This window comes from Mus pahari, chromosome 21 (genome assembly GCF_900095145.1).
Source record: "Mus pahari chromosome 21, PAHARI_EIJ_v1.1, whole genome shotgun sequence".
NCBI lineage: Eukaryota > Metazoa > Chordata > Mammalia > Rodentia > Muridae > Mus > Mus pahari.
Window position 1 is genome coordinate 20,232,077 of NC_034610.1, and position 7,032 is coordinate 20,239,108.

The window sequence follows — 7,032 nt, forward strand, 5'->3', positions numbered from 1 at the left end:
AAAAAAAAATCCTGGGATGGAGCTGGAGTTACAAGTGGTCGTGAGCTGCCCTGTGCAGATGATGGGACAAATCCCAGTCCTCTGATCGATCCAACAGTGCCTTTAGCTTCGGAACCATCTCTCCAACGAAGAGGGTTCACTGTGTGGCTCTTGCTAGCCTGGAACTCGTTAGACCAGGCTAGCCTTGAACTCACAGAGATCTGTCTGCCTCTGACTTTTTTTTTCTGTGTTTTTTTTTTATTTGTGTTTCTTTTCTTCGCCTCTGACTTTTCTATTGCTTTGATTAAGACGTGTGCCACCAAACTCAACAAAGTTGTTTTTAAATCTCACTTTACAACTGTAGGGCAATAATTATTATCCTAGGTTATTATTGGTATACTTGATATGTGTAACAACCATCATGCATGCATTTGGGAGCTAAAAGTACTGTGTGTATAAACCTTATGAGATAGTATATTAATCTCACCACTCCTACTTCTAGACAAGTAAAACTGTCTTTTAGGGAATTCAACAACCACGCCTTGGAGGCCAAAGCCAAAGAAAATAAAAATCTAAGAGGAATTGCCAGTATTACAGCATTTTCCTCTCTACTGCAGTTCAGCCAGCTTCCAAAGAAAGATGTAGAGCCTCATAGGGCCATTGAGTCCTGTGTTGTGCTGGTCGGAGATGTTGTCCTGTAACTGGTACACATCCCACAAAAGGGAGGATCCAAAGAAAGCCGCATCATCAGAAGACCCTGCTGCACCCCAGCAGATGGCACCCCAGCAGATGGCATAGTGGGTAGAGGGGGAAAGGGAGCCACAGCGCTCCTTGTGAGTCACCAAAAGGAACCTTCCTTCCTTCCTTCCTTCCTTCCTTCCTTCCTCCCTCCCTCCCTCCCTCCCCCCCTCTCTTTCTTTCAAGATTTATTTGTTTTATGTATGAGTGCTCTATCTGCATGTACACCTGCATGCCAGAAGAGGGCATCAGATCCCAGTATAGATGTTTGTGAGCCACCATGTGGTTTCTGGGAAGTGAACTCAGGACCTCTGGAAGAGCAGTCAGTGCTCTTACCCACTGAACCATCTCACCAGCCCTTGAATTTTTTCTTATGGTCTGTGCTTAAGTTTTTCTGAAAGCAAAGTGGGGACGGCGGCATGCTGTAAAGCAGGACGATTAAGAGTTTGAGAGAAGGTTGGTTGTGGGCACATGCCTTTAATACCATAAAGACTGTCTCAAAAAACAAATTGAAGGAGGAGGAGGAGCAGGAGGACAAGGACAACGAGGAAAGAAAAAGTCTATGAACAGCCTGGGGTTCATAGAGAAATCCTGATACAACAAGCAAACAAACAAACAAAATGTGCTCTTTCATCTGCAAACACAAGTAGCAGAGTCTCAGATACCCAGGCTCGATGGTCCAACTGCACCAAACCTGGGCTCCAGAGGAAGGCAGGTTTAGCTGGGAAATACCCAATGCCTAGGTTGTGGCATTGGGTTGAAGATCCTGTTTTGCTGTCACTCATGGGTGATGAACCTGGTGAATGTTGACCAGGAGATGGGAACAAGGGGCCGGGGTATCCAGCGTGTTGTTCTTAGGGTTTGGAAAGCTGAGGAGACAACTGAGGGTGTCTGCACCCTGTCCACACTAACACATGGCGGCCCCCTAACTGTCCCGGCCTAACTGAACCAACCCTGCCAGCCAGGGGAGGGCGCTGAAGACCTGACAAAGAAGAGATAGGCCAGACTTTCACCCTGGGACCCAGGCCAGTCCCAGGCCGGTCTCATCCCTCAGGCTGCAGGCACGCCATAGTGTCCCTCTCTGTAAACCTTGGACTCCTTGGCCCTGCTGTGATGCGCTGTGAGTGGGAAAGGAGCCTGGGAGCTGTGGTTTAGATCAGAAAGTCTCTCTCTCTCTCTCTCTTTTTTTTTTTTTTTTTTTTCAAAAAGTAAGTACATAGTACTACACTGTAGCTGTCTTCAGACACTCCAGAAGAGGGAGTCAAATCTTGTTAAGGATGGTTGTGAGCCACCATGTGGTTGTGGGATTTGAACTCTGGACCTTCAGTAGAGCAGCCAGGTGCTCTTACCCACTGAGCCGTCTCACCAGCCCGACCTGGTGGTCTCTTAGGGTGAGTGTTCCCACTGGGACCCAATATGGTCACAGCCTGCTTAAGGGGAGGAAGTGGACCTTCCTCCTCCTAAGTTTCCAAAAAATCAAAGTATGGTTCTATCGAAGTTCACCCAGAGCAACCAACGAGCTCTTTGGCTTACTAAAAGCATGGCTACTCACCCATAGAGGCAGTTGACCCTGAAGCAGCGTCAAAGATGATGGCTCCCCCACAGCCCTTCACTGAGAGCAGGTGGGGCTGGGAGGGGAGGGGGGTGTCTGGTGGGCAGAGTCATGTGTCCCTATGCTTCTAATGAGCTTGGCTTCTCTATCTTTCATCCTCTCTGAAGGGCTCCTGTACCACTACACCAAGAAGAATAAAATAAAGTTTTTATTTAAAAAAAAAAAATGGCACAAAAAGTATGATTCCAGTAACAAGGTCTCCAGATAAACCAAAGTCATAATCCTAACAGTAGATTGGTGGAGGAGCATGGTGCTGATGCTGGCTGACCACAGGCGGATGTTTAGGAGCCTGTTCTGGGCTCCTGGAAGTCAGGATGCTTTTCTCGATGAGGCTGCTCCCGTTGTTGGTCTCCTTCCATTGCTGAGTGGACTTCTGTTTGTTCATCTGGTTGCTTTTTAAAAACTGACTTCAAAAACAAGCAAACAAACCTGAATTTACCTTGCATTGTTCCAAGATTTGGCTGTGCGTAGTAAAGTCAATATAAAGGTTTGCATGCAGGTGCTCGTTCCAGCGTCCCTTCCCCCAAGAGTGAAAGTCAGGGCCTCACTTTGTCCTCACCAGCCACTAGGAATGTCTCTTTCCTTTGTGCTTTAAGCTGCATTGAATTCTTTCCACTGTGTTTTCTTTCTTCCGTTCCTTCCCTTTTCTTTTTGCTTCAGTCTTACAGTGTATCCCAGGCTGCCCCACGAGCCCATTTATCTGGCTGGTTTTACCATTTTCTTGAGATTTTTCTGATGACATACAATTTTGGACGTGATGAAATCCAGTCACCTTCCAGCAAAGATTTGTGTTAACTATCTTATTTTTTGTTGTTTGAGTCAGAGGTAGAGTTTATTACGGAAAGGTCTTACAGTAGATTTAAGCAGGGGCAATGGTGGGGAAGTAGAGGGGGCTAGGAAGCAGATGCGGCGAACACCCATGTGGCAAGCATCCAGGAGAAGGCCCTGGCTACCCCAAAGAGAGCAAGCTGTCAACCTCTTTTCCTATGACAGCAAATATTGGGACTTTTTTTTTTTAAACAGTCAATATTTATATTTTATTCTGAGTTTACTTTAAACTTATTGTTGTGGGACTGGGGCTGGAGTCTAGAGTCAGTCTCAAGCACATTAGACAAATACTGTACCACTGAGGGACGTCCTCAGCCCAATATTTTTTTTTTTTTCAGCCCAATATTTGTATTCTCGATGTTTGCATTCGCTCCTTCTGTCCTTAGTAGAATAACTGGTTACTCGGGGTGGCCTGTTCTTGTTTTAGGATTACATTACATCCTTTGATCATTTACTATGCTTACTCTCTCCCATTTGAAACCTTTCTTTTAGATCTCTGGCTACATGTACCCTACTCAGATAAAGCATTTATCAACCTTCCAGCTCATCTTCATGCTTCTTCTCTCCATTCCATCACAGAGAACATCACGACTGTTAATTCTGGGTCACTGTATCTCTGCTTTCAGCACGTGTTATCTCTTAAAGCTATAGTAACCTTTGCGTGACCTTTGGCATTCTTTGCTGTTTCTGTAACTGTCTTTCCTTCTGTTACAAATGTTTGCCTCTGTGCCCTTTTGTTAACAAATGTTATCTTGTTACAGGTCTCACAAGTCCTGTGCCTGAGAATACATTTATACTGCCTCACCCTTTCCTCAGAGAAATGTTTCTGTTTCTAGGCCATTCTTTTCCTGACTTAAAAATGTCACTCTGGTAGCTGGGCGTATGGGAGGCAGAGGCAGGTGGATTTCTGAGTTCGAGGCCAGTCTGGTCTACAAAGTGAGTTCCAGGACAGCCTGGGCTATACAAAGAAACCCTGTCTCGAAAAAACCAAAACCCCAAAACCAGAAACCAAACAAAAACAAACAAACCCAACCAACCAACCAAACAAAAAATGTCACTCTGTGGTTAGTCTGCATCTATTGTTGCCTGTTCAAACAGTCAGTGGGTGTTCTCAGAATGTGAAGTTAGGTCAGGGCGGTTGAAAGTTCAAAGTTAACCTGGGTTACACAGTGAGACCTGATCTTCAAAAATCACATTAGAACACTATTAGTATAGACTTAGACTTGAGTCAGAAGTCAAGCCTGAGACAGGACTCAGCTAGGAGCAGGGTGTTTGAGAAGAGGCAGGGAAAGGCCAGTAGGGTGCGTGCTTCCAAGAAGGTCCCTGGAGCTTGATTGGCAGAGCACTCTGGAAGCCAGCAGCGTGTGCTCCCAAGTCCCCATCCTGAGGGGCAGGGACAGCTGCTAATGCAGCCACTTAAAGAGACACCTGTTCTCCTGTTCTGCTCTGTTCAACAGTAGAGCCAGGAGAGCTAGGTGCTAGGCCTGGAAGTGGAACACAAAGGTGCTAAAAGGTGAGGTTGGAGAGGTCTCTGCAGGAATGGCTCAGCTGACAAAGACACATATTGCCCAGACCTGACAACCCGAGTTTCATATCTGAAGCCCATGTAATGGAGGAAACCAATTTCTAATCTACATAAACCCATAGCACATGTGAATCTGTGCCTATACACATAAACACATCACATGTGCATCGACTCAATAACAAAAGTAAATAAATAAACCAATTTCTGAATTTGACACGGAGGTGTGTGTGTGTGTGTGTGTGTGTGTGTGTGTGTGTGTGTGAAGTAGAAGTGTGAGCTCCAAAGAAAGGTTATGAGTCCATTTTACGGCTAAGACTGTGAGGTGTGTGAGTTCCATGGCCACATATCCCACTTGATATGTGGATGTTTGGAAAATAGGCTTGTGCCAACATGTATCTTAAATGAAAATGCCCATTTATGTCTATGGTGGCACACATCTAGAGACAACGTATACCTTCCTCAGTTAGGGGGTAAATCCCTTCTTTCCTCCCTCCCCCCCTTTCCTCCCTGTGTGCATTGCTTTTTTAAAAGATTAATTTATCTTTACATGTGAATGTTTTCCTACATGTTTGTATGTGCACTACAAGCGTTCCTGGTATCATGGAGACCAGAAGAGAGTGTCAGTTTCTCTGGAACTGCAATTACAGATGGTTGCAAGCCACCGAGTGGGTGCTGGAAACTGATCCTGTGTCCTCTGCAAGAGAAAGTGTTTTTTCTTTTTAAAATATGTTTTATTGATCCTTTGGGAGTTTCATATTATATACCCCAATCTCACACATCTCCCATCCCTATGTGTCTGCTCTCTATCCTTGCATCCTCTCCCCAAAAGAAAATTTAAAAAACAACAAAAATTTAAACAAAACACAACACAAAAAAATCTCATCATAGAAGCTATAGTGTGTCAGTGTGTTCCTCAGTATCCTTTTGCCCACACATGCAAATCCTTTTGTCCACACTTGCAAATGTTCATTGCAATGAGTCATTGGTTTGGTTCAAGGCCTCTGGCTTCTGCTACGCCATCAACACTGGATCTTCACTGGGATTTCTCCTGGAATATCCTGTTGGTGCTCTATGTCATGGAGATCCTGCAGCTTTGGATCTATAGAGCCAGCCCTTGGTCACACTCCAGCAGTTCATGGATGAGGTTGACGTTGGGGTGACCCAGTTCAAAGCCCTGGCCCTGGGCCTGGGTGGTAGCTATGAAGCTGGTGAAACTCACAAAGGTTGATCGTACATCGTCAGGCCCGGCTGACGAGTGGAACCTTATGACCGTGGGGTGGCGGCTTACTGCCCCTGATTTTAGAGGTCTCAAGGCAGACACAGATATGAATGGCATTATTGAGGGTATAGCCTCCCTGAGGGCGATGGTCAGTCCTTTACTCTTGAAGGTCAGTAAAAAGATTGGTGGCCTTGGGTGGGTGACGGCTCTGGGTCCATTAGGACTAATGTGGTGCCCCCCTAAGGGGTGTGAAGTTCAGCATCCTTAGCTGTTGTCACAGTGATTTGTATGATGGGGTACAGACCCACTGTGGCTGCAGCACTGAGGGTGACCTTGAGGGCAAGTTTATGACTCTGTATGGCTTCAGTGGTCAGAAGCAAGAGTAGGGTCACCTGCCAGCTTATGGGAGAGTGTTCTGGAGGGTCTGGCGGACATAGGGCACCTATCTTCCGCCCAGCCCATGTCCCAGCTATCCAAATGCGTTTGTCTATCCGGCAGAGAAAGTGGGACTCCTTGGTTCAGCAGCCTGGGCTCCAAGACAGAGGCCAGTCACTGCTCACTGTTGCTCCAACACTGAGTGTGGGGTTAGGCCCTGACCTCTTCAAGAAGGAGACCAAAGAGGTATGGCGACACATGCCTATAATCCTGTAATAGTACCAGGAAGCAGAGGCAGGGTCTCTGTAGGACCGAGGCCAGCCTGATCCACTTAATAAAACTTCAGGCTAGACCAAGCTACAGAGTGAGATCCTGTTTAAGAAAAGAAAAGAAAAGAAAAGAAAAGAAAAGAAAAGAAAAGAAAAGAAAAGAAAAGAAAAGAGGAAATTTAGGTCTTGAGTATATGATTCATGGCATGCTGGTGTTGGGGCACATGAGGAGTCTTGAGTTTCTGCCTGGGAAGTTCTAACAGCTTAAAAAAACAGCATGGCTGGGCGTGATGGCACATGCCTTTAATCCCAGCACTCGGGAGGCAGAGGCAGGCAGATTTCTGAGTTCTAGGCCAGCCTGGTCTACAAAGTGAGTTCCCCAATAGCCAGGGCTATACATACAGAGAAATCCTGTCTCCCCCCCAAAAAAAAGAAGAAGAAGAAGAAGAAGAAGAAGAAGAAGAAGAAGAAGAAGAAGAAGAAGAAG